Here is a 27,525-nt window from a genome sequence, read left to right as displayed (position 1 = left end):
TTATCTGGGTGGGCCCAATGTAATCAAAAAGGTCCTTTTAAGGAGGGACAGGAAGGTCAAAGACACAGAGAGAAACTGAAAGGAAAGAAGATGCTCTGCTGCTGGCTTTGAGGTTGGAGTAAGGGCCCACAAGCCAAGAAATGTAAGTAGTCTCTGGAAGCTGGAAAAAACAAAGAAACTCATTCTCCCCTGGACCCTTCAGAACAAACACAGCCCTGCAGCCCCATTTTAGACTTCTGACTTCCAGATTTGTAAAAGAATAAATGTATGGTTGCTTTAAGCCGTGATATTGGTGTTAACTGATTACTATAGCAATAGGAAACTAATACAGGTACCCTCCAAAAATGCATGAATTCTGCATGGTATCCTTTTGGACAGGCCTTGCTGAATGATCAGAGTACAGGCTGTTCACACAACTGCTCTCTCCTTACATTTTGCCCAGCTGTTCCAGCCAATGCCCCATCTTCTGCATTCTGGAGGCAGAGGTAGGCACTAGTCTCAAGGTGCACATCTGCCACCCAAACTCTAAGGAAGCATGTCAAGCTCTCCCAAGGATTTGCTCACAGTGCTATTTGAGCTGCATCTTGCAAGCACTCACGGGGAAAAGACACGTGCAGCACCTCTTCTAGCTCTTCCAGTTATCATGAGTGGTTTCCTGGGACCTTCCTCAATTTCTTTGAGAGGGGAAATTACGCTACACCCCATGCCATGGGGAACAGATTTTTTCTCCTTGAATTGCTAGTCAGCTCTTTGTATGGGCTCTTCATATAGGCTCTTTGGGGTGTTTGGAGGTGAGGACTGATTTTTATCAACTCTTAATAATCTACGTAGATGTATCTAGCAACTGCTTTTTGGAATGTAAGGCTGATTATTGCCTTTTGTCCTATTTAGGGTTTAAGCTCAAATTCCAATATTACAGAAAATGTTCCATTTATAGCATTTTGCTGAACAATTTATATGCTGTGTTCAAGGCTGATCTTCTAGAGTGTGTGCCCTGCAATTTGACAATTACAGGAGAGTCTTTTCTATTAAAAAAAAAAAAATTCTGCTTAAAATCCTTTAGTAGAGTTCCAGTCCTTTAGTGTAACAACTTAAATATCGCTCTTTTAAAATGCAACAAAGTGAGATTGTGGATCAGTTTTTTTAATGTTTAATTGTAGAGCAAGGGTCAGTCCTTCTTATCATGGTGCTTACTAAGCTTACTATGATGATCTTTTTCTAGTGTCTATTACAGTGCCTGGCACAAAATGGACAGTGGGCACATGTTTGTTGAACAACTGAATGAAAAAATAAATCATTGCATTCCTTCTTGTATGAATAAATGGCCTATTAGCTCCTCCCAGAAGGCTACAGAAGGACTAAGAGGAGGCTCTTAGAAAACTAGAGAGAAAGCAAAGACACTGGGGTCCTCACCTGATTTTACTTTTCTGTTTGTTTTAGACTCTGGTAATGAATGTACAAATAAAAAAAAAAATGTATTGTGCCATTGGTTGAGCAGTACTGGGAGAACCTTAGTAAAATGGGCCACTTTAAAAATTGTTATTTTTTCCCCCATCAAAAGAAAGACCAACTCTGGGCTCTGGCCTGATATGGGATGTTGGTATCTTGCCATCTTACCATTTGGGAATCACCTCTGTAGAAGCTCTGTGTATCATCATAGATTACGGAAATACAATTCCTGGCAGAGCTTCCAGGAACCACACATGATCATTTGGAGGCTTTTATTTGGTTTAGTGCATGAGGACCCCTGCTTTATACTAAAAATGAAACACCCTAGATATTTCACCCATGTTTTTCTCTTACCTGTTTTATGTCCTCCCACGTTGTCTTCATCTTACAATTTTTTACTTTAAGCTTCTTTGGATGACCCACTGGAGACTATATCTTTGAATGTAACTGGATGGCTCACAGTATGCTGACCAGTCACCACTTAGGCCAAGCTCTTAAATTAGAATTATAGGAATTAGATCAATGTGCAGAAGCCAGCCACAGATATGGAAAATTGCTATGCTTTAGAGGTGGGCTTACTCCTTGAAGCTATTTGCTGAAGATAGAATTTCATCATGTTTAACAATTAATGTAAAATTGTTTCTTCGATTAATTGTTCCAAGGAAAATGTTATAATACCTGATACAGCAATAATTTTGTGATTAAAAAACTGAATTAATTTTTTTTGTGTGTATGATGGACATATAGGTTTAATTTTCTATTTCATGTCATGCCTCCTAAAGCTAGTGAAGAATATATTCAGTATAGTTTCATATTTTGGTTAGTGTAGACTTACCTTAGTCTATTTATGTATCATTAATTTTTAGTTTATTCAAATACAATAAAATGAACTTATCCTTAGAGTAAAACTGAATATAACAAACCTTTCTTTGAAAATGAAGAAGGCCCTTAGTCTTTCTTAGGCGTCAGATTACCTTGTAGACATCTTTCATATTTATATTTGCAATGGGCTTCTGGATGAGAGTTCCAAAGTAAATGAAATATTGAACTAGTTGAAATATATTCAGTAAGTGATTTGTAGTACATACTCTAATCTACTAAATTGAAAACAAATTAAACTTGTCAATTATCCTTGACAGAGACACATCCAATTTAAACGAGATATAGCTCTACATTACTAGATGTTTTACCACGCAGGCAAAAAAATAAATAAAATAAATAAATTTTTGAAGATGTGGGTCATCAAATTCTTTCTACGTAATAGGTTTGTGGGGAGGAAAGAAGAGTGAGGAAAGGCGATTAAAGTAGTAAAGAAAAGTGGCTCATCAGGATTAGAACTTGTCAGATGACTTTATAGTAAAAAAAAAAAAAAAACTTAGTGTTTTATAGTGAAAAAAATTCGTTTTTCTATACAATACTTTACCAAGTCCTAGAACATGACTATTTCACAAAAGTAAATCATTTTGGTCTCCTTGCCAGTAATCATAGACTTAACATTTAGAGCTGGAAGAGGTCCTCAAATTATTCAGCTCCATTCTGTGGGCTCAGAAAGGTTGGATGACCTATCCAAGATAACACTGATACTTTACTTTGGAGGGACAAGCCCAGGCAGTAAAGGTGCAGAGAAAAGGGGAAAGTGACAAGAGGGAAAGTACTTAACAACAGAGTGCAATCCCTTTATTGTGCTGGTCACTATGTCAGCAAGTCATCTCAGGCATATTTGCTTGGCATACAGGGCTTTCCTGGAATATTTGCAAAGAAAGACAGAAGCTTAATGACATTTTGATTAGCAGCCGTAGCTCTTAATGCCTGCACCACTAGGGCCCCAGGATTTCCTTGCATAGGTAGAATGTAATATAATGGAAACTCCCAAATCAGGGCCGTTCCCATTATATTACATTCTACCAAGTCAAGTGAATCCTGCATTTGTACTTTGTAGTGTCTAACATAGCAAGTATGCATTTCTCTAAGGGAAACATTTTGTCTCTCAAATAGATCTTCATTTGGAACTGGGGCCTCAGGTTTGAATGCCTTCATGGACCAGTCAACTAAACTTAGATAAGCCAAGTATAAAGCGAATAGCCTGGGGACAGAGCAAGTCTCACCCAACGTCATTCAAATTTAAAACGTTGCCAAATAAAACCCTTCTGAGGCCAAAGTTGGCCCTCACTAATTTTCTCTTCCACTTGCATTCATTTTTCCTTTTTCATATTATTACAAGGAATTTAAATACCTACATCCCAAGCTGAAAGTTATTTTTGTTTTCAAATGATAGTGAATCAAGATCACCTGAAGATAACTGTGGATTAGTATGTACACTCACCGGAAGGATCTTTTCAAAAATGCTGCCAAGCCTTATAAGGACGTGTCCTGGCAATCCTGGCTGGATCTCTTTGCATTCTCACTGGACTCTGTCAGAAAGACTTGGAGCTTGGGATCTAGCATATTATCACTAAGAGGCGTTGGTCTGCATGTTAGGAATATGTAACGAACCTTAATAGCATTAACTTATTATCCCAGAATGCTCAGTCATACTAATGCAGGTTCCTGCCAGCATACACCTGCTCATAATTAAGGAAAGCCTGTTTCTTTACCCTCATATCTGAGCTTCTCTGACAAGTCGGTATGCAGCTGGCATTCAGTGCAAATTGGAGTTTGCTGGCCGCTGATATGCATACTCACACTAATCATTAGATTACTTGTGTGGAGGCTGCCCGTCTCTAAAACTATGCTGTCACATTTAGAATAAATAATAGAGTCTGGCTTTGAATATATAAAATACCAAATGGCCTAAGTCAGACTCTTATGCAGTGCAGCTTGGCGAGTTTGTTTTTCATGTGTAAAAAGAACATTTGCTGGACATTGCCAAGCCTGGAAAATGAACACTACCATATCCTTGTACCAGTGATTACTACTGAACAAAGTTTGACATAAAATTGCTATGGCAATTGAAACAAAGGAAATTTAATGATGTAACCTGGTCTCCCCAGACTGGACCAATTAAACCTCTACTGAAAGCACTAAACATCTGCATTAATAAGTAGAGCGTTGAGTTTAAAATACCTTTTCAGGTCTACTTCAAGGGATTGAGCCTTCATTGTACGCTTTTGGATTAGTAATTCCTTAATTATGAGTAAAGAATTGTTGATGAAGAAATAATAGTGTTCTGAATCAATGATACCATAAAAAGGAAAATTTTATAAGTATAATAGAAGATTTTATTTTTTTTGGTGAAATTTGGAATGAGTGAGAGAGACTAAAACAAACCAGAATAAATGTTATAAAACGTGGCAGTACGGATTGAGTCAGAACACTGATAAATTCTTGACTGACTTTGTTTCATTTTATCCTCATCACAACTCTGCCAGGAAATTATTATTCTTTTGAGATAAATGAGAGAACTAAGACTTATAGAGATTTTTATTTACTCAGCTAATAAATGGTAAAGTTGGCATTTATATCATGGCTGCTGGACTCCAAAACCTTTGTTCTTGACCTCATCCATAAATGCCGGGCTGTCTCTTATGGGGGCAGGTTAAGAATTTTGTTAGGTGAACAGAGAAAACTGATTCAAGGGTATGATGAGCTCATTTGTTTTTTAAGACCACTCCAGCATGATGCTAAAGGGAAACATGTTTTCAAAACTCTTAAAACAAAAATGATTCTTTGTGCTCCTGGAATCCTTATCGAAAATAATTTAGCTAAAACCAGAAAGGTTGTTGAACACAAGTGAAGGCAGATGTTGAATTTACAGCAAAGAGACACCTGTGCAAAATACATATGTACTAGGAGATGTCAACTTTATCCCCAAGAACCAGCTTTTTAATCCCTTAGGAAAAAGAAGCACAGTTTCCGTGAGCAGACTTATTCTAGTTTGTCATCATCACGTAGCAACAATATTTACTCTTTGTGTCTTCAACCGCCAAGGTGCAATCCTCACTACTCTGTTTTCAATACCCCTGAACAGCCTGTGCCACTCTATTTCATTGACACATTTATGCTGCTGATTATAAATTTAAATGTACGCATGTCGGAATAAAGGAAGACAAGTAAGGATCTATGAAAAGCCTGCTTTAGAGAACATATGCTCCTCATACTTTCTGGATCATCCTATCCAGTGACCTTTGAATAATAGAAGAGAGAGGCTGATATTTTTTGAAGTGTGGAATTTTTAGTGCTGTATCTATTCAGATACTAAGGCTGGCAGCCATCACCACAAACCACCTTTAGCCTTCGTAGTGTAGCTCATTTTTATGTCTTGGCTGTTTTGGTTTTCTAGTGCTGCATAACAAATTATCTCCTACTTAGAGGCTTAAAACAATAATCATTTATCAACTCATGATTCTTTTTTGTCAGAAGTCAAGCTCAGGGTCTCCTGAGGCCAAATTCAAGGTGTTGTCTGAACTGAGTTCTTATTTTGAAACTCTGGGGAAAATCTGCTTCCAAACTCATTCTATTGTTGGCAGAACTCAGTTCCTTGAGGCTATGGGACTAAGGTCCCCATGTCCTTACTGGCTATCAGCCAGGGACCACTTTCAGCTTCTAGAGGCCACTTTCAAGTCCTCTGCATGTGGCCTTGCGACCTTCAAGCCTGGAATGGTGTATCAGATCATTCTTACACTTGGAAGGTGTGAAAGCCTCTTCCAGAAATTGACAGAGAAAACTCTCCACTTTTAAAGGGCTAAATAAGTGTGAGTAGGTCAGGTCCTCCAGATCATTTGATTTTCCTTTTGATTAATCCAAAGTCAACTGATTAGTAAACTTAATTACATCTGCAAAAATCCTTGTCATATCATATTCATAGGTTTTGCCTAGAGTCTCAGGAGGAGATTATACAAGAGTGAGGATCACTGAGGGTCAATTTAGAATTCTTCCTTCTGCAGAAGCAAATAGTTTATGATGTTCTTAGTTTTTATTTTTCTATTTGACTAAATTTTGATGAAATGAACTTCATAAATATAATGAATTAGTTTCAGCATGACTGAGAGAGCTACTTTAACAGAACAAAAGACCTTCAATGCATTTGAAGTGCAATGTAAATATATTCATTCATCAAATAGATTGAATGTAGAATGGTGCAATGATAAATCTATTTTAATCTCACCCCTCCCACTCCACTCTCTCTTCAAATATTTATAGATACAGTATTTTTCCGTGACCCTGAGTGAAATCTTGATCAGACCCAATAACTTAAAAACAGCAACAAACTTTTTTATTGCAGTATAGTATCCGTAGAGAACATGGTAGATCACTGCGTTTTCATAAAATAAATACATCTGTATAACCAATATCCTAAAACAAAAAACAAAATAATATCAGCACCTTGGAAGCCAAGTTTGTGCTCCATCCCCTGCTCTCTGTTGGAATTACTGTAGCTCTACACTTCTGATTACAGTTTTTAGGCCCTGAACATCTCCTTTAGGTTGTTCTCCTAAGATAGATTTGATATATACGTGTTTAACCATCCACCCACCTGGGTTTTTTGGTCATAGTATCTTTTAAGCTATCTTCACTTAGAACACAAGAAAATTCACATATCCTTAATATGTGTGTTGCAATTGAGACTGGCTCCCAGGGCAGCCTTCTCTCTTTGCTTTGGAGTCCCTAGGTGGCACAAATAGTTAAGCATTCACCTACTAGCCAAAAGGTTGGTGATTCAAATTCACCCAGAGGAGCCTTGGGAGACAGGCCTGGCGATCTGTTCTATGCAGCAGTTCTACTCTGTACACATGGGGTTGCCATAAATCAGAATCAACTTGATGGCAAGCCCCACCAACAACAACTCTTTGCTTTGCCATTCTAGGTTAAGCCATAGCCTCCTACCTTTAGACTTCATATTGTTCTTCAAACAAAAGGGGCCAAATATCAAGTTTCCTGAATGGTTCCCTTGAAACCTCCTCCATCACTTTATTTAAGGCGAGGGAGGGGGAAGTATACTCTCTTTCTTCCCCCATAGGAATGGGTGGTGGTAGGGCATTGTCATGGATTGAATTGTGTCCCCCCCAGATATCTATCAGCTTGGCTAGGTCATGATTCCCAATATTGTATGATTGTCTACTATTTTGTCATCTGATATGATTTCCCTGTGTGTTATAAATCCTATAACTATGATGTTAATGACATGGATTTTTTATGATGTTAATGACATGGATTAGAGGCAGTTGTATTGATGAGATATGCAAGATTAGATTGTGTCTTGGGCCAATCTCTTTTGAGATATAGAAGAGAGAAGTGAGCAGAGAGATGTGGGGACATCATACTACCAAGAAAGCAGCCCCAGGGGCACAGTGCGTTCTTTAGACCCAGGGTTCCTGCACAGAGAAGCTCCTAGTCCAGGGGAAGATTGATGAGAAGGACCTTCTTCAGAGCCAACAGAAAGGGAAAGCCTTTCCCTGGAGCTGACGCCCTGAATTTGAACTTCTAGCCTACCAGACTGTGAGAAAATAAATTTCTTTGTTAACGCCATTCACTTGTGATATTTCTGTTATGGCAGCACTATTTAGTTATTTAACTAGGACAGGCATAGAGACACTGCTAACTCTCACCGTGGAAAAACTTCTCTCCTGACTACCCAAAGGCATTTGACTATGTGGATCATAAAAAATTATGGATAACATTGTGAAGAATTGGAATTCCAGAACTTTATTGTGCCCATGCAGAACCTGTACATAGATCAAGAGGCAGCCGTTCGAACAGAACAAGGGAACACTTGGTTTAATGTCAGCAAAGGTGTACGTTAGGGTTTTATCTTTTCACCATACTTATTCAATCTGTATGCTGAGCAAATAACCCAAGAACAAGAATGGGAATCAGTATAGGAGGAAGACTCATTAACAACCTGTGATATGCAGATGACACAACCTTGCTTGCTGAAAGTGAAGAGAACTTGAAGCACTCACTACTGATGAAGATCAAAGACTACAGCCTTCAGAAAACAAAAATCCTCACAACTGGGTGTAAGCAACATCATGACGAGTGGAGAAAATGCTGACGTCAGGGATTTCATTTTACTTGGATCCACAATCAACACCCATGGAAGCAGCAGTCGGGAAATCGAATGACATATTGCATTGGGCAAATCTGCTGCAGAAGACCTCTTTAAAGTGTCAAGAAGCAAAAATATCACTTTGAGATCTAAGGTGTGCCTGACTCATGCCCTGGTTTTTTTAACCGGCTTATATGCATGGGAAAGCTAGACAATGAATAAGGAAGACTGGAGAAGAATTGAAGCCTTTGAATTATGCTGTTGGTGAAGAATAATGAATATACCATGGACTGCCAAAAGAAAGAACAAATCTGTCTTGGAAGAAGTACAGCCAGAATGCTCCTTAGAAGTCAGGATGGTGAGACTTCGTCTCACATACTTTGGACATGTTATCAGGAGGGCTCAGTACTTGGAAAAGGACATCATGTTTGGTGAAGTAGAGGGTCAGCAGAAAAGAGGAAGACCCTCAAGGAGATAGATTGAGACAGTGGATGCAACATTGGGCTCAAGCATAACAGCAATTGTGAGAATAGCACAGGACCGGCAGTGTTTCTGTTGTACATAGAGTCACTATGAATCAGAACCAACTCGATGGCACCTAACAACAACAACAACCTGGGCCACTTCAGCTTCAACGTTGGTATGCATTTAAAGTGAGTGATGGGTCAAGGATCCCAAGATCAGTATTTGATCACTTCCTTTGTGTATCTTATATAGAATATTTAATGTCTCACTTTAGAATGTGGGAGTAATTAGTGCCTAAGAGCTCATCTGCTAACCAAAAGGTCAGCGGTTCGAATCCAAGTTGCTCCTTGAAAACCCTAGGGGGCAATTCTATTCTGTCCTATAGGGTCACTACAAATCGGTATCAACTCCATGGCAATGGGTTTTCATCCTGTTCTTAGCCTCTGATATCTCAGTTGAAACAGAAACAGAAAGAGTTCTATTTTGACATCCACTTAAATGAATTTACCATATTTCTTAGGATAGTGTTTTTTTAGAGCTGAGATGTTCAGTGGAAACTGTTGATTGACTTATACTTAATTTTCCTTAATCAGCACTGCCAGATGATTTGCTGGTTGATCAAAATTTTTGTGATTAAATTAGTTTGTGATTATTCTCTGGAATCCTCTCTCCTATTCTTCATGGCCCTCAAACTATAACCTGAATAACTGGAAAAATTTTTACTTGAAAATAAGTGATTGCTTTAACAAAGTAGTTATTAATAATTAAAATTCTGCCTTTGTTTTCCTGAAAGTAAAATTATACTGAAATTGGAAGACTTTTGTTTTCAGTTAGGATATTGAAAAACATACTTCAATATGCCATTGTAACAACATGAAAAAACTGGATTAAATAATCATACTTTATAGCTGCGAAAGAGAAGAGAACATAAGGGTAAGACTTGATAAACTCATTTTCAGAGAGGAATGAGACATCCATAAGTAAGAAAAGCATGGCAGATTCCGTACCTGAGGGTAAGTGCTTGATTTAGGTACATGTGGGTGAAGGAGTAGGTCTGCCGTAGATGGAGAAACTGCAGGGACAAGGAGAAATTAGCCACGTCTTTAAATACAATGTGGGTGGTAGGACAGATTGTAATATGAACAAATTCTAAACACAAAAATGAATCACTTGACCCAACAATTCTCTTTTCATCCACCCTGCCAACACTTTGCTGAGAAAGTATAGGTAGAAAATCAGCTGGAAAACAAAAAGAATTCATGCAATTTCATACATTCTTGAAGTGACTAAATTTCAGGGTCCTGCCAGAGTTGAATCCGACTATTTGAAATTATAGTCTGCCTTTACCTGTTCAAATCCTGTCAAAAACAAAGTGAAAGCCCCTGAGTGGCAGTGGCATAGAAGAGTGCAGATGGGGTTAACCAACAGTGACCTTGATCTAGTTAACATTGTGGCTCAGCCCCAGCTCAACGTCACTCTGGGAAAAAACCTAAGTGATTACTCTCTTAATCTAACAGCCAGACAGAAAAAAAGGTTTTAATCCTCTGGAAAGTAAAAAACTAAAAAAGAAAAGAAAAATAATCGTATTTCAGCCTGTACTATTCCTTCATACACAATGCCTGGGATTTAATTAAACATATGAAAAGTAAAGAAGCAGGAAAATGTGACCCATAATCAAGAGAAAAAGTAGTGAATAAAAGAAAACCCACAGAGTCAGTTATTGGTATTAGCGAATCTGGTAGGAAGAATAATGTCAGAGATTCTGTCTTAGTTATCTAGTGCTTTTATAACAGAAATACCACAAGTGGGTGGCTTTAAAAAACAGAATTTTATTCTCTCACTGTCTAGTAAGCTAGCAGTCCAAATTCAGGGTGCCAGGGTTTCTCTCTCTGTTGGCTCTGGGGGAAGGTCCTTGTCATCTTTCTTCCCCAGGCCTAGGAGCTTTTCAGTGCAGGGACCCTGAGTCCAAAGGATACACTCTACTCCTGGCGCTTCTTTCTTGGCGGTATGAGGTCCCTCTCCTCTCTACTCACTTCTCCCTTTTATATCGCAAAAGAGATTGACTCAAGATACAGCCTAATCCTATAGATTGAGTCCCGCCTCATTAACATAACTGCCTCTAATCCTGTCTCATTAACATAGTAGAAGTTAGGATTTACAACACATAGGATAATTGCATCAGATCACAAAATGGTGGACAACCACACAATACTGGGAATCATGGTCTAGCCAAGTTGATACATGTTTTGGGGTACACAATTCAATCCGTAACATTGTCCATATTCTATTTTCCAAAGTCAGGCAGAAATTAAGGTTGCAGATGCAATTAACATTGCTTATTAGCTGACTTTGATATGGGAAGATTATCCTGGTGGGTCCAATGTAGTAAACCAAAATCAAACCCATTGCCATTGAGTGGATTCTGGCTCACAGCGACCTTACGAGGACAAAGTAGAACTGCCCCATAGGGTATCCAAGGCTGTAAATCCCTACAGAAGCAGACTGCCACATCTTTCTGTTTGAACTGTCAACCTGTCCATGACTGAGTACTTTAACCACAGCGCCACCAGGGCTCCTTTTCCAATGTAATACAAGGGTCTTTATAAATGAAAGAAGGAGGCAGGACAGTAAGTACCACAATCAGAAAAAGATTTGAAAATGCTATGCTGCTGGCTTTGAAGATTAAGATAGGGGACACAAACCCAAGATTGTAGGGTGCCTATAGAAGCTCGAAAAGGCAAGGATGTTCATTCTTCTCTAGAGCCTCCAGAGGGAATGCAGCTCTGCCAACACCTTGGTGTGTTAGCCTAGTGAAACCCATTTCAGATTTCTGACCTCGAGTTTATCATTGCAGCTGTTGCACGAATCCATCTCACTGAGAGTCTCCATCACCCTCATTGGCCTTCTACTTCACCAAACGTGATATCTTTCTCTAGCAATTGATTCCTCCTGATGACCTGTCCAAATCAAGCAAGGCAATGTTCTGTTTTGATGCATAACAATTTCCTTGGCTAATTTTCAAAATTAGACCAGCAGGCCTTTCTTCTCATCTTATTTTTTAAAAAATATAGCACCAGAGTACTGTATGATTATCCTGAGTCATCAAGAAGTCAAAACCTCCTTGTGAGCCTTGTGCTGGAGAATAAAAATATTTCTCTTGGAGGCAGTTTGGCCTAGGCCTGAAGGCTAGAGACCCCTGGAAACTTTTTGGGGATGGGAGCATGGGTAGGGGTAGTGGATGGTCAACCGACCTTGGGTACATGATATCAGATTGGAAGCAAAGAAACACGCTGTTTGGTAAGAGATCTAAGCCTGGCCAGGAACTTTAAGATAACCTATTGGTGCAAGCAGTTAAATTCTCAGCTACTAATCGAAAAATTGACGGTTTGAATCCACCCACAGGTGCCACAGAAGAAAGGCCTAGCAATCTACTTCCAAAAGATCACAATCATTGAAAACCCTATGGGGCGCAGTTCTATTCCGAAGCAATAGGATCACCATGAGTCGGAATTGACTCAGTGACAACCGGTTTGGTTTTTATTATGTTTGAGCCTTCTACAAGGTCTTGTTGAAAGTTACAGCCCAGCCTGTCCTATGCTGAGGAAATTTAGAGAAGGAATGGTACACATTTGGAGAAATAAAATATGGGATGGTCGGGCTGCTTCTCCTTTTATCTATTTTCAATGCAGAGAGCCATCGAGGTTGCCAAGGTCATCTGTGGCGAAGAGGTGGCATATTAAAGGAGTTGGATGGAAGAATGTGATGAGTTCATGATCAAAAATGCTTTGGAACCTTTGAAAAATAGTGGGGAAAACTTCAAAGGGAGTTAACTTCAAGCATAAATGCAGAGAAATCGTATGGCATATAATCTGGATTGTTCATGCAAATACAGAAACTCAAGGAGTATCAAAACAGTAACATTGGTATTCAAAACATCATCACGATGGACTCTATGTGGCAAGTTACTGGTTGAAGAGGATGGATTAGGAGATAGGCCAGTCTATGTATAACCCTATCTATGTTTCATCTCTGCAATCATTATCTTTCTTTTCCTAAAATATTATAATTTTAAAAATATGACTGTTTACTCTCGAGCCCAAATTTACCAAGTTGAACTTGAGAGAAAAGAAGCATGAAATGAAGGGACTTCAATCTTTGTGACCAGTCTTTGATTCCTTTTCCTTCTTTCCTTCCTTTCTTCTCCCTTTCCTTTGTTCCTTCCGTCATTAGAAGAAACTTTTCATTATTAAGCACTTTCTATGCCTGGCACTTAATATAACACAGAAGAGCATCGAAGGGCCTGGACTCTACAACCAATCAGAATGGGTTGAAATACAGGTTCTACCCAAATTAAAAACCAGTTGCCAGCAAGTCAAAGAAAGGGTGTGCCGGCAAAAGCAAGAGCTACACACTGTACAAGTTGTCAAAGCAAGGACTTCAACATAAGCTTATGTGATTGCGAGACCAAACTTCCCAGAAACTGTAGTTTTGTTTGGTGATGGGCTAAGTTTGTGCTTGGTAAATATCCTGAGTTTGTCTCTGCTGCACTTCCTAAAATCAGATAGAAAGGGCAGTTCAAGTCAGATAGTTGATTAGGTTTTCGGTATTCAAATTGATGTTCTTGCTAAAAGGTAACTACATTTTCCTAACTGTGCTCTGAAACCATACTTATAATTCAAGTGTGAGAGGCATTGATTTATTCTTGCCTCCTACTGTCTCTAAAGTGAAGGATGCAGTACATTTTAGTTTTCCTGGATTCAGCCATCGTCCTTAAGTACACATTAGTTGAACACTTTTGCCATGTATTCTAGTCGATAGAATATATCTAATTAGATTTGCAAAAGGTGTTACCTTGATTTCTAGATACATTAATTGTCTTGTCAGTCACTGATCTTATAATTATAAGGAGGAAGGCTGTTATTGTCAAATGATCTGCACTAAATTCTGCCCTGAGTTCAGGGGCTCTAATTGAGTCCAAGCCTGGTGGATGTTTATGCTACTCTTGTACACACAGTAATTAGCTGCGTTTCTTTATCCTCAAGGCTTTAAAATGAAAATACTTTATAGTCATACAAAAAAGTTTCAAATCATGTAATCCCACCCCCCAACATAACAGTTTAAGTCCATAAATTATAAGAAAAGGAATTATATTGTCTCTGATTAATTAAATTAGCTTCATTTTAATCAGTAGACATGAGCTACAGATTTTTTTGTTAATGTCTGCTACGATTTGCACAATGTCTTATGCTCCTGATTGAGAAGATAATAATCTTTGTTTTCCTTAATGTATTATTAAGAAATTTCATTAGCTCTATTATGCAATGGATTTGCTTTTACAGCACACGACACATGCACTACTTTCTGTAGGTATTACCGGGTGCGTCTTTAGGTCGGCAGGTGTATCTTTTTCATCTTCTGTAACTCTGAGGAGACCTTAGGACTGTACTTCACATTATCAGGTACAATAGATGTCTTTCACTTCTTTATGGAGCCAGAGTGACGACCAGCCACAGAGATCATCTAATGGAATCTCACACCTAATCTTTAAATCCCTCAATTACCTCTCCTCCTCTACTTTCTATGGCCTATTGACCTATCTGAACACTATCAACATGCAGAGTCCATGGGTGGCAAAAATTGCTGCTAGATGCTAACTGCAAGGTATGGTAGTTTGAGTCCACCCAGAGGCACTTTGGAAGAAAGGCCTGGCAATCTGAAAAATCAGCCACTGAAGACAGTATGGACCACAGCTGTACCCTGACACACAGGAGATCACCAAGAGTCAGAATCAGCTGGATGGCAACTGGTATCAATATGCAGCCCATTTTCAGGAAGTCCTCACTGTTCATGTAGATTCTTTTTCTGTTGAGTAAAAACCTGATTTGTTTTCACTTTTACCTAACGGTCTAAAGAACCTAATATGATGCCTTAGGATGATACAATACAACCTGAAATTCTCTTCCACATTATACTACAGATAACTATTAGTCATAAAAATACAAGTATTAGATCAAGAGTGTTGTAATCATGAATGAGCTCAGAATGGGGGTTTGGGAAACTGGATTTAAGTCTTGGCTCTGCCACTTACCACCTGTGTGGCTTGAGCAGATCACTTTGACTTTTTTAGCCTTGATTCACTTATCTAGAAATTGAAGACAGTTATATTAACTTTATTTATCTTACAAAGGTTTATTTTTTGCTTAAACTTATTGAAGTATAACTTTCATAGCAAAAAAATTTCACCCTCTGTTAAGTGTACAGTTTGTTGAGTTTCAAGAAATATACCACCACTATCAAGACATCACCTCAGAAAGTCTTCTATGTGCCTTTGAAATCAATTCCCTTTCTCAGCTCCCAGTCCCGGTCAACTACTGATCTGATTTCTGTCTCTATTGTTTTATCCTTCCAGAATTTCATATAAATATAATTATGTACTATGTAGTCTTTTGTATCTGGTTTTTTTGACTTAGCGTAATGTTTTTGAAATTCATTTATATTGTTGTGTGTACCTGAAAACTGTTCTTTTTTATTGTTAAGTAGTGTCATACGCACATACTACAGTTTTTATACTGATCCACCAGTCAATGGCTATTTGGGTTATATCTAGTTTTAGGCTATAAATATTTACATGCAATCTTTTTGTGTGTGTGTGTGGTATCATTTCTCTTGAGTAAATATCTAGGAGTTGGATTGCTAGGTCATAAATATAAAAAGAAAGAAAGAAAGAAATGTAAATAGAGTTTGAGTCCATTTTTCGTGTTTGACATCTCTCAAGCCTTACCTTTCCCCCTTCCCATCTTTTCCCACATCTGGGTAAGCCATAAAAACGCCCCTGTGCTCCCAGCTTGGTACTGGTGAGGAAGTTCAAACTAGGTGGTTACCCTCTTCTTGGCCTCAAATTTAATTACAGTAAAATCCAAAGCCATCCCCCCCGCCCGTTTTCTCAAGACATCTTGGACTGGCTTGGGTGCCTGCCTGGTCTCCCCAGCAAGCCTCATTATGTCACTAATAAACTCTTTTATACCCTTCTGGTATGTGTATGGCATCATCTGTCTCCACATTTGAACCAGTTTTTGATGGATGGGTTGATCCCACCTTTAGCAGGGAAACCACATGATAGTAAGTACATGTTTAACTTTATAAGAAACTTCCAAACTGTTTTCCAAAATGGCCATACCATTTTGGATTTCCTCCAATCAATGTTTGACAGACAGTTCCAGTTGCTCTGCACTCTCACTAACACTTAACATTATCAGTCTTTTTTTCATTTTAGGCATTCCAGAAGATATGTATTGTTATCTCATTGTGGATTTAATGTGCATTTCCCTAATAACTAATGATGTATATTTTTGGTGAGATTGCTCTTCAAATCATTTTTAAATTGGATTGTTTTTATTATTGAGTTTTAAGAGGTTTTTTATATATTCTGCATACAAGTCCTTTATCAGATAAAAACGTCTTACAAATACGTATTACCAATCTGTCATTTGTTTTCATTTTCTTAGTAACATCTTTCAAAGAGCAAAAGTTGTTAATTTTGATGAAGTACAGTTTATCAATATTTTATTTTATGGTTTGTGCTTTTTGTGTCTTATCTAAGAAATCTTTGCCTAACCCAAGGTCGCAAGGGTTTCCTTCTTTAATTTCTCCTAGAAGTTTGAGCCTTAGATTTTATGTTTAGATCTATAAAACATTTTGTGCTGATTTTTATATGGTCCAGGAGAGTGGAGTAAATGTTGACATTGTGTTTTAGTTTTGTTTCTCGTTTGCATTTGAATCTCCAATTCTTCCAGCAAATTTTTTTAAAAAGAATATTCATTCCTATTGAGATACTTTAGCAATTTTGTGGAAAATTAATTGGTCATATGTGTTTGGTTTTATTTCTAGACTCTGTTCTACTCTATTATATTATCCTTATGCCAATCAATATTGTGCTGTCTAAACACTGTAATTTTATATTAAGTCTTGAAATCAGGTAGAAGGAGTTCTCCAGCTTTATTTTTCATTTAAAAATGATTTTGGCTGCTCTAGGCAGTATTTCCATATGAATTTTAGAATCAGCTTGTAAACTTATAGAATAAGAGCCTGTTGGGATTTTAATAGGTATTGTCTTAAATCTATAGATCAATTTGAACATCATAAAAATATTAAATCACCCAATCTATGAACAAAGTATATCACTCCAGTTAATTAATTTTCTTCAATTTATCTCAGAAAACTTTTATAGTTTTCAGAGTACAGGTCCTGCATATAGATCTGTCCCTAAGTATTATATGTTTTCTATATTATTGTAAATAGCATTGTTTGTTCAACTTCAATTTACAATTGTTCATAGCCAATGTCTAGAAATACAACTGATTTCTTAATATTGACCTTGTATGTTACAACTTTGATAAACTCACATATTGATTCTGATAAACTTTTTGTAATTCTTTGGAACTTTCTAGGTAGATAATCATGTTGTCTGGAATAAAGACAGTTTTATTTCTGTTTTGCCAAAGTGAAAGATTTTTATTTGTTTTTCTTTATTTCCTTTTTTTTTTGACTTATTGCCCATGTTAGGATCTCTATATAATGTTGAATAAAAGCAATGAGAGCAGACATCCTTGCCTTGTTTCTGATCTTTGAGGCAAATCATTTAGCCTTTTATTTTTAAGTATGATGTTGGCTATGGGTTTTCATAGATGCCTCTTATCAGGTGGAGGAAGTTCCCTTCTCCTTAATTCCTAGATAGTTTTTATTATAAAAGGATATGGAATTTTGTTAAGTGCTTATTCTGCAACTACTACATGATCTTATGATTTTTTTCTTCTTTGATGTGTTGATATGGTGAATTACATTGATTGGTTTTTGAGTGCTGAACCAACCTATAATTCTATGACAACCCACTTGACCATGATATATTATTCTTTTAAAATATTGTTTGATTTGTTTTAATAATACTTTTTATGTTTTCTTTCTTGTCTCTGCCTAGCTTTAGAATCAGTGTAATATTGGCTCTGTAAAATGAGTTGGAAAGTGATCTCATTTCTTTTCTTTTTAATAGGAGTTTGTTTAGAATTGATGTTATTAATTTCTTACACATTTGATTAATTTCACTAGTGAAGTTGTTTAGGCCTGGAGTTATCTTTGTGGAGGTTTTTAAGCTACGAATAAATTTCTTTAATAAATAGAAGGCATTAAAGTTATCTATTTTTTTTTAAATAAGCTTTGGTAGTTTGAACCTAAGACTTGTTCTTATCTAAATTATAAGTTTATAATCATAAATTTAATTATAAATCTCCTCTTACTATACTTTAATGTCTACAGGATCTCCACTGATGTTCTGTAGTTCACTCCTGATACTGGTAATTTGTGTAATTCTTTTTTCCTGATCAATCTGGCTAGAGAGGAAAAAAAAAAAAAAGTTAATTAAACAAAATTCAAATAGAAAAAATATGACAGATATATGGCAGATGAAGAACTAAATTTCTTAATAAAGAATTCTTTCCAAGTGAGAAGCACTTTGATCATTGTGATGATCAAGACAAATTTGTTCTATGCATGCCTGGAATGTTTTATCCTTGCAAGCTTTCTGTAAATCTGAATTTATGTCAAAAATAAAGAGAGAAATCTAATTTTTATGTCCTAAGGAATCTGAAAAATGCCTCTAATCTCTATGTATGATAGATAGTAGCAACCAAAGCATGAGTGCTTCTGAAAGTACAGTTATAAAATGTTAAAATACATACTATCAATATCCAATTAATGCAAAGCAGCATTTTTGTAATATATCAGAAAAGAATATCCATGTTATGCCCTTGTCACTTTTAATGGAATCATTAAAGCAAGACTTGAATTATTCCTTAATGTATTTTCTATTCTCTTGACTCAACACATTTACTGTTTCATTTTATTCCACAGCTTTCAGTGATAGATATTGACACTGGGTCAAAAACCTATGGGCTTTTCTCTGAAAACTCTGGGCTGTATTTTGAAAAATATATCAATTTTAGCACTAACGAGGCAAATGGGTTGCTTAGTTGCTAAATAATTTTAATGAGATGTCAAGAGAGGAAAAATATTCTCAGTCCTCAGCAAGGTCTTCAGGTAATGAAACACTGATTTCTTTTTTTAATCTCTAAAACCATTTTGCTTACTGTACAGGAAGTAAATGAGAAATAATTATTTGTTTTCAAGGGCACGACACATTTTCAGATACTTAATATTTAAAGTTCTTTATGATTTTTCCACTTTCATTTTCTATTTGTTTAGTTTGCACTGTTACCTGTTTAAGAAAATAACCTGTGACTATTGATTCATTCTCAAAACAAGCCACAAGCCAAGAATAGAACTTGGATTAGAGAGATTATGCTTGTGGAGGAAGGAACATCTGCTTTATGAATACAATAAACATAATGCATTTTTTATTTTATTCTTTCTTTCATTTAAAAATTATTTATTTTACTATTTCATTTATTTAAACACTTTATTGCTTAAATATATTAGTGTCTTAGTCATCTAGTGCTGCTATAAAAGAAATACCACAAGTGGATGGCTTTAACAAAGAGAAGTGTATTCTCTCACAGTCCAGTAGGCTGGAAGTCCAAATTCAGGGTGCTGGCTCCAGGGGAAGGATCTCTCTATCAGCTCTGGAGGAAAGTCCTTGTCATCAGTCTTCTCTTGGTCTGGGAGCATCTCAGACCAGGAACTTCATGTCCAAAGGACACGTGCTTTGCTCCGAGCAGTACTTTCTTGGTGGTATGAGGTTCCCATGTCTCTCTGCTTGCTTCTGTCTTTTTTATCTCAAAAGAGATTGGCTTAAGACACTATCTAATCTTGTAGACCTCATCAGTATAACTGCCAGTAACCCAGCTTATGTAATGCTATGTAATAACATCATAGTGATGGGATTTACAACACATAGGGAAATCACATTAGATGATAAAATGGTAAGCAATCATACAATCATACAAGGGAATCATGACCTCGCCAAGTTGACAGATATTTGGGGGGGGATACAATTTAATCCCTGACAATTACTATAATTGAATTACTTTGATATTTGAGTCAAAGTCTTATGATATTCATTACTTAGAATACAAGATCTGTGTCAACGCAACTTGAAATCTTAAGCTTCAGTTCTAAGCATTAAAACAAAATAAAAATAACCACTATTTTTTAAGTTAGGAGAATAGTAGTTGCCCTTTGACTACAAAATCTTGATGTTGTTGTTGTTGTTAGGTGCCGTCAAGTTGGTTCTGACTCAGAGCAACACTATGCACTACAGAACGAAACACTGCCCGGTCCTGCACCATCCCTACAATCATTGTTATGCTTGAGCTCATTGTTGCAGCCACTGTGTCAATCCACCTCGTTGAGGGTCTTCCTCTTTTCCGCTGACCCTGTACTCTGCCAAGCATGATGTCCTTCTCCAGGGACTCATCCCTCCTGACAACATGTCCAAAGTATGTAAGACACAGTCTCGCCATCCTTGCCTCTAAGGAGCATTCTGGCTGCACTTCTTCCAAGACAGATTTGTTCATTCTTTTGGCAGTCCATGATATATTCAATATTCTTCTCCAACACCACAGTTCAAAGGCGTCAATTCTTCTTCACTCTTCCTTATTCATTGTCCAGCTTTCACATGCATATGATGCGATTGAAAATACCATATCTTGGGTCAGGCGCACCTTAGTCTTCAAGGTCACATCTTTGCTCTTCAACACTTTAAAGAGGTCCTTTGCAGCAGGTTTACCCAATGCAGTGCATCTTTTGATTTCTTGACTGCTGCTTCCATGGGCGTTGATTGTAGATCCAAGTAAAATGAAATCTTTGACAACTTCAATCTTTTCTCCATTTATTGTGATGTTGTTCATTGGTCCAGTTGTAAGGATTTTTGTTTTCTTTATGTTGAGGTGCAATCCATACTGAAGGCTGTGGTCTTTGATTTTCTTCAGTAAGTGCTTCAAGCCCTCTTCACTTTCAGCAAGCAAGGTTGTGGTCATCTGCATAATGCAGGTTGTTAATGAGTCTTCCTCCAGTTCTGATGCCCCGTTCTTCTTCATATAGTCCAGCTTCTCAGATTATTTGTCCAGCATACAACCCTGATGCACACCTTCATGACTTTAAATCAATCAATATCCTCTCGTTCTGTCCCAAAAACTGCCTCTTGATCTATGTAAAGGTTCCTCATGAGCACAATTAAGTGTTCTGGAATTCCCATTCTTCACAGTGTTATCCATAGTTTGTTATGATCCACACAGTCAAATGCATTTGCATAGTCAATAAAACACAGGTAAACATCCTTCTGGTATTCTCTGCTTTCAGCCAGGATCCATCAGACATCAGCAATGATATCCCTGGTTCCACGTTCTCTTCTGAAACCGGCCTGAATTTCTGGCAGTTCCCTGCCGATATACTGCTGTAGCCATTTTTGAAAGATCTTCAGCAAAATTTTGCTTGTGTATGATATTAATGATATTGTTCTATAATTTCCACATTCGGTTGGATCACCTTTCTTAGGAATAGGAATAAATATGGATCTCTTCCAGTCAGTTGGACAGGAAGCTGTCTTCCATATTTCTTGGCTTAGACAAGTGAGCACCTCCAGCTCTTGATTAATAAGAGTTAAACCTGTAACATTGGGGGTTGTTATGAATCCAAGTGAGAGGCGCAAATTAAGGGTATGAAGTAAAAGAGCTGAACAGAGGATTTCAAAGGGTGGCTCTAGAAGACAAAGTAAAATATTATGTGCAAAGACTTGGAGATAGAAAAACAAAAGGGCAGAACACATTTGGTATTTCTTAAGCTGAAAGAACTGAAGAAAAACTTCAAGCCTCGAGCCGCAGTATTGAAGGATTGTATGGGCAAAATACTGAATGAAAGCATCAAAAGAAGATGGAAGAAATACACAGAGTCACTGTACCAAAAGGAATTGGTCAGCAGTCAACTATTTCAAAAGGTAGCATATGATCAAGAACCAGTGGTATTGAAGGAACAAGTCCAACCTGTACTGAAGTCACTGGTGAAAAATAAGTCTCCAGGAATTGATGGAATACCAGCGGAGATGTTTCAACAGAGAGGTGCAATGCTGGAAATGCTCACTTGTCTACACCAAGAAATTTGAAAGACAGCTACCTGGCCAACCGAATGGAAGAGATTCATATTTTTACCCATTCCAAAGAAAGGTGATCCAACAGAATGCAGAAATTATTGAACAATATCATTAATATTACACACAAGTAAAATTTTGCTGAAGATCATTCAAAAGTGGTTACAGCAGTACCTCAACAGGGAAATGCCAGAAATTCAAGCCAGATTCAGAAGAAGATGTGAACAAGGGATATCACTGCTGATGTCAGATGGATCTTGGCTGAAAGCAGAGAATAGCAGAAATATGTTTATCTGTGTTTTACTGACTGTGAAAAAGCATTCAACTGTGTGAATCATAACAAAATGTGGATAACATTGGGAAGAGTAGAAATTCCAGAACACTTAATTATGCTGATGAGGAACCTGTACATATACTAAGAGGCAGTTGTTGGAACGGACCAAGGGGACATCATGTTTTTCAAAATCAGGAAAAGTATGCCTCAAGGTTGTATCCTTTCAGCATACTTATTCAATCTGTATGAGAGCAAATAATCCGAGAAGCTGGATTATATGAAGAAGAATGTGGCATCGGGAATGGAGGAAGAGTCACAAACAACCAACGATACGCAGATGAAACAACCTTGCTTGCTGAAAGCACGGAGGACTTGAAGCACTCACTGAAGAAGATCAAAGACTACAGCCTTCAGTATGAATTATGCCTCAACATAAAAAAAAACAAAAATCCTTACAGCTGGACCAATAAGCAACTGATGATAAATGGAGAAAATAATGAAGTCGTCAAGGATTTCATTTTACTTGGATTCACAGTCAACACCCATGGAAGTAGATGTCAAGAAATTAAACAATGTATTGCATTGAGCAAATCTGCTGCCAAGACCTCTTTGAAGTGTTTAAAAGCAAAGATGTCACTTTGAGGACTAAGGTGCACCTGGCCCATGCCATGGTATTTTCAATCACCTCATATGCCTGTGAAAGCTGGACAGTGAATAAGGAAGACTGAAGAACTGATGGCTTTGAATTATGGTGTCAGGGAAGAATGTTGACTGTACCACAGACTGCCAGAAGAAGGAACAAACCTGTCTTGGAGGAAGTCCAGCCAGAATGCTCCTTAGAAATAGGAATAGCAAGACTTCGTCTCACATACTTTGAACATGGTATCAGGAGGGACCAATCACTGGAGAAGGATGTCATGCTTGGTAAAATAGAGGGTCAGAAAAAAAGATAAGACCTTCAACAAGATGGATTGACACAATGTCTGCAATGATGGGTTCGAGCATAGCAAAGATTGTGAGGATGGCACCAGACCAGATAGCATTTCATTCTGTTGTACACAGGGTGGCCATGAGTGGACACCTACTCGACAGCACCTAAAAACAACAACACAGTGTTTTCAGCATGGAAGAAACTGCTGATCTCCCAATATAGAAGCATTCCTAGAGCTTCCAACCTTAGGGGGCTACTACTTCAGAAGAGTTGGAGAGCTGCCTTTACTCAGCAGGTCCAACAAATGTGGATCATTTTCATCTACTCTTTGTAAATGGAAACAATTTCCTCTTGTATTTGAGGGGGATACGCTTGGCAACTTAAGACAGTATTTTTTTTTTTTTTTGGCCTTGTTTTGGGCTTCAAGAGAAGTTCCACAAATGTTATTTGCAGCTATGCCTTGGTCCTAGTTTGGACATTGAAAGCCAACCAGAGGAGTTAACCGTTGTTATATTAGAAACTACTTTAAAATTCAGTGGCTTAAAACAGTAATCATTAGTTATCACTCAGGTGTCTGTGGGACTTCTGGAGTTTGACTGATGTAGGCTGGTCTTGACTGGGTGGTTTGGCCTCAGGCTGTAAGCCCTTGGGGTGCACGACTTCTCACCATTCCTTTGTGGATCATCTTGGGGGTAGTTCTGCTCTCTCTACCTGACTGTCATCTTCCTTCCTTCCTTGGGCTAGCCAGGGCTAGCTCTTTTCTGGGCAATAGTGAGCTGCAAAAGAACAGCTGGAAAACTGCATTTCTGCTTATATCACATTGGCCAAAGTAAGTCACAAAATCAAGTACAAGGCCAAGGGCAGCATGGCAAAGTCACATGACAAAAGGTATGGTTATTGGATGGGAAGAAGAATTATGGTCAGTAATGGAGTTGGGGGTTCTTTTGACTGCTCGTGTAGCCATTTCCTAATATGGGACAAAGGAGAAGATGCCAGAGAGAGAAAAAGGTTGCAGTTACATGAAGATAATTGATGACAGGGTTCTGGGTAAATTTGGAGAGGATAGGATTAAGTGCATGGGTGGAGGAATTAATGAAGGAAATTTGGAAAATTGGAATGTAAGAAAATCAATCAGAGGTATTTCAGGGAAAGATTATGAACGTATGGAATTAGATAATAAGAAAGATAACTGGACCAGCATACAGACAAAATAATTAGTTAAAGAAAGACACGTGGAACAGGAGAGAAATAAGCACAGAAAATAAACGGTAGGTTCAAGATTAACCAGAGCATGTTGGTCAGGCCAGATTTTTTTTTCCCCCTTTACTTGACATGTATTATGTCTTTCTTAACCACAATCCCAAATATTGTGCATTTGAACATGTTATATTTGTTTCTGGAAATATCCATGAGCTATACAAATGTATCTGCCAAAGCAAATGATTCAGAGACAATCAGCATGATCTGTTTCTCATGGCTAACTCAGCATGTGTCTAACTTCCCACAAAGCCTAGATGTTTGTGACCACTACATAGTTTGGGCCACAAAAACAATAACAACCAAAATGGCTACTTAGCGTGATTTTCTACAGTAACAGAAAAGAATCCAGTGATATACTACTACAAATATCTTTCACCATGTTTTCCTTGTCATGTTAAGCCATGAAGTAAGGCAATTTTGTCGATGAAGGTGTATTATCCTTTTTTTCGTGTTACTCTGGAGGTAATCACACCTGTATGGATAATGAGAATATCTCATTTTACATAGATTCCCCAGATTTGTATTTGATGTGTGACTTCAGGCTGTGGAATGTCTTTGGTCGTAGCATAAATTAAGTAGATAGCAGCTGATGGGTTGGGATTTCAGTGGAGGCACCGAAGAAAGACCTGTTCAACACCAAATACTTTCCCCTGTGGCTGGTTAGATTTTGGAATCACTGGCTGCCGTTATTTTCCAGAAGGACAGGAGACTCAGCAAATGAATAGATTTCACCATAAAATAAATCCCTTTTGTCTTGTTTAAAGATATATTATTTACTCACCAGAGGTTTTGGATACGAAGTTCTTGGACTCGAATATCTTGCCCCTAAATATTCACTGGTGCGTGCAAGAGAGCAAGATTATGGAATCACTCTGGTGGGTGAGACAGCCTAGCAACAGAGTGGATCTGTGGTTGTGGGCTCTCTGGTCTCCAAGGTTTACTGATACAGCATGTGTAGTACAACTGGTCATTAGCTCTGAGCAAGCTGTTGTCCTAGGATTGGCATTTTAGGAAAAAGACCCGTTCAAAAAGATATTTTAAAGTGGACTGATTCCAGGTTGTTTTCTCTTTAACCTCTCAAAGACTAAACATCTTGGGAGAACTGAGAGGACTTGAAATTCACATTATTATTGCTATTGATTTATTCAAGAAGTTATTTACTGAGCAATTCCTAAGGGCCAGACTCCATGCTAGGTACTAGGAGCATGAGGGCAATTAAGCTGTGGTTCCAGTTTTGAAAATCTCATACTTTAACTGAACAAGGTGAATGTGCAACCCCCAAAATAATAAAATAAAAGGCAATCTTGTAAGAAGTAGCATAAACTATCTATACAAAGTACTGTGGAAGAACAGGATAAAAAAGACAACTAATTATCTCCGGGAGGAATCAGAAAAGATCAAAGAAATTACATCTGAGTTGGGTGAGCTTAATTTTTTCAAGGGAGCATAACCCACTACCAAACCCAATAAAGGAGCATAGAGGTGTAGAATATTCTAGGAAGAAGGAGAGGTATCTCCTTAAGATTTTAGCCTCTGGTAGAATTTCCTGAATTTATATACACAAACTTGAGGGTTTTCCTCCTTTTTTGCTTACCCTCTGCATATACGTATAAAACCAAATCAAAAACGAAACCTGTTACCGTTGAGTCAATTCCTACTCAGAGACCCTATAGGACAAAGCAGAACTGTCCTATATGCTACCAAGCAGCAGATGGTAGATTCAAAGTGCTGACCTTTTGGTTACCAGCTTGAGCTCTTAACCACTGTGAGTACTCACTAACCCATTAAAATGGACACTGTCAATCATAGTAGGTAGCTGTCACTTAGCTCGAGTTGAGGGATTGCCACACCCAACAGGCCATTGTCAGTGGGCTGGAACAGGAGGCCTTTTCCAGAGAGGATGGCACAGTATTAATGGGGGCCCTATACATCAAGAGGGAATCCCTGGGTGGCATAGAGGGTTAAGTGCTTAAGTACAAACTGAAAGGTTGGCAGTTCGAGTTCACCCAGATGTGCCTTGGAAGACAGACCTGATGATCTTCTTCGTAAGGTTACAGCCTTGAAAACTCTATGGGGCAGTTCTACTCTGTACACATGGGGTCACCATGAGTTGAAGTCAACTTGACAACAACTAGCTAACTAAATAGACATTACGAGGCCCAGGAAACCTGGTGGGTGAGCTGCTGGAATGGGAGAAAGACTGCCAATAGGAAGGTAGGGAAGGCCAATAAAAATAAATGTTACCTTCTTAATAATTATCCTTAGCATCAGTCCTTGTCAATTTCAGCCCACAAGAGCCCAGGTATCCAAATCAAGATGACTTTTAGAATAGGGGAAGATCAAAATCAAAACCCATGACTCTAATAAAGAACTGAACTTATCATGTTCCACAGAGAGTGTCAAGCTCTAACTCCAGGCCTTTTAAATTCTGTAAAGTGATGAGCTACGGAAGCAGGCTGTGTACACCAGAATCCCAAGTAACTGTTGGGAAAGTCAGAGTGTAGTCCTGTTCCAAGTTTGCCTAATTTTTCACAGACAGTGTTCATTTATGAGGTCAAATGTATTTTTTTTTTGCTTCTTTGAGTTTCCTGGATTATATCTTCTCCATAGATGTAAAAGGTCACGGTGAGGTCATAAAGATTTTCTCTTAGAAAAGCAGCCACTGACTATGGACAAGCTCTTCTTGAAAGTATAAACAGCAACATATTGTTTGAGTATTGTAAAGCATCATGAAAATATGATCCAAAATCTCTACATTTCAAAAGTGATATTTAGATGCCAAATGCAATACTGCTTTGTGGGAATCAACAGCATTGCTAGAAGCTTCTCTAAGATGATAGATAAGTGTGAACTTTTTTAATTAAAAAAATTTTTTAACATGAGAATTTTGCTATGTATATGAAAGTAAATTAAAGTATAAAACAATTGTCAGTTTCAACAGAGGTAAAGGAAATTTTCTGGTTGCGAACAAGAAACAGCCTTTTCATTTAGAGAGAGAATGAATCTATACCATAGGGTTCTGCTTTCTGAACAACAGAATTTTATGTACTTTGATATAAAGTGAAGCT

The sequence above is a fragment of the Elephas maximus genome, chromosome 6 (genome assembly GCF_024166365.1).
Source record: "Elephas maximus indicus isolate mEleMax1 chromosome 6, mEleMax1 primary haplotype, whole genome shotgun sequence".
NCBI lineage: Eukaryota > Metazoa > Chordata > Mammalia > Proboscidea > Elephantidae > Elephas > Elephas maximus.
The sequence above is the reverse complement of the archived record's forward strand: the minus strand, read 5'-3'. Positions refer to the sequence as shown.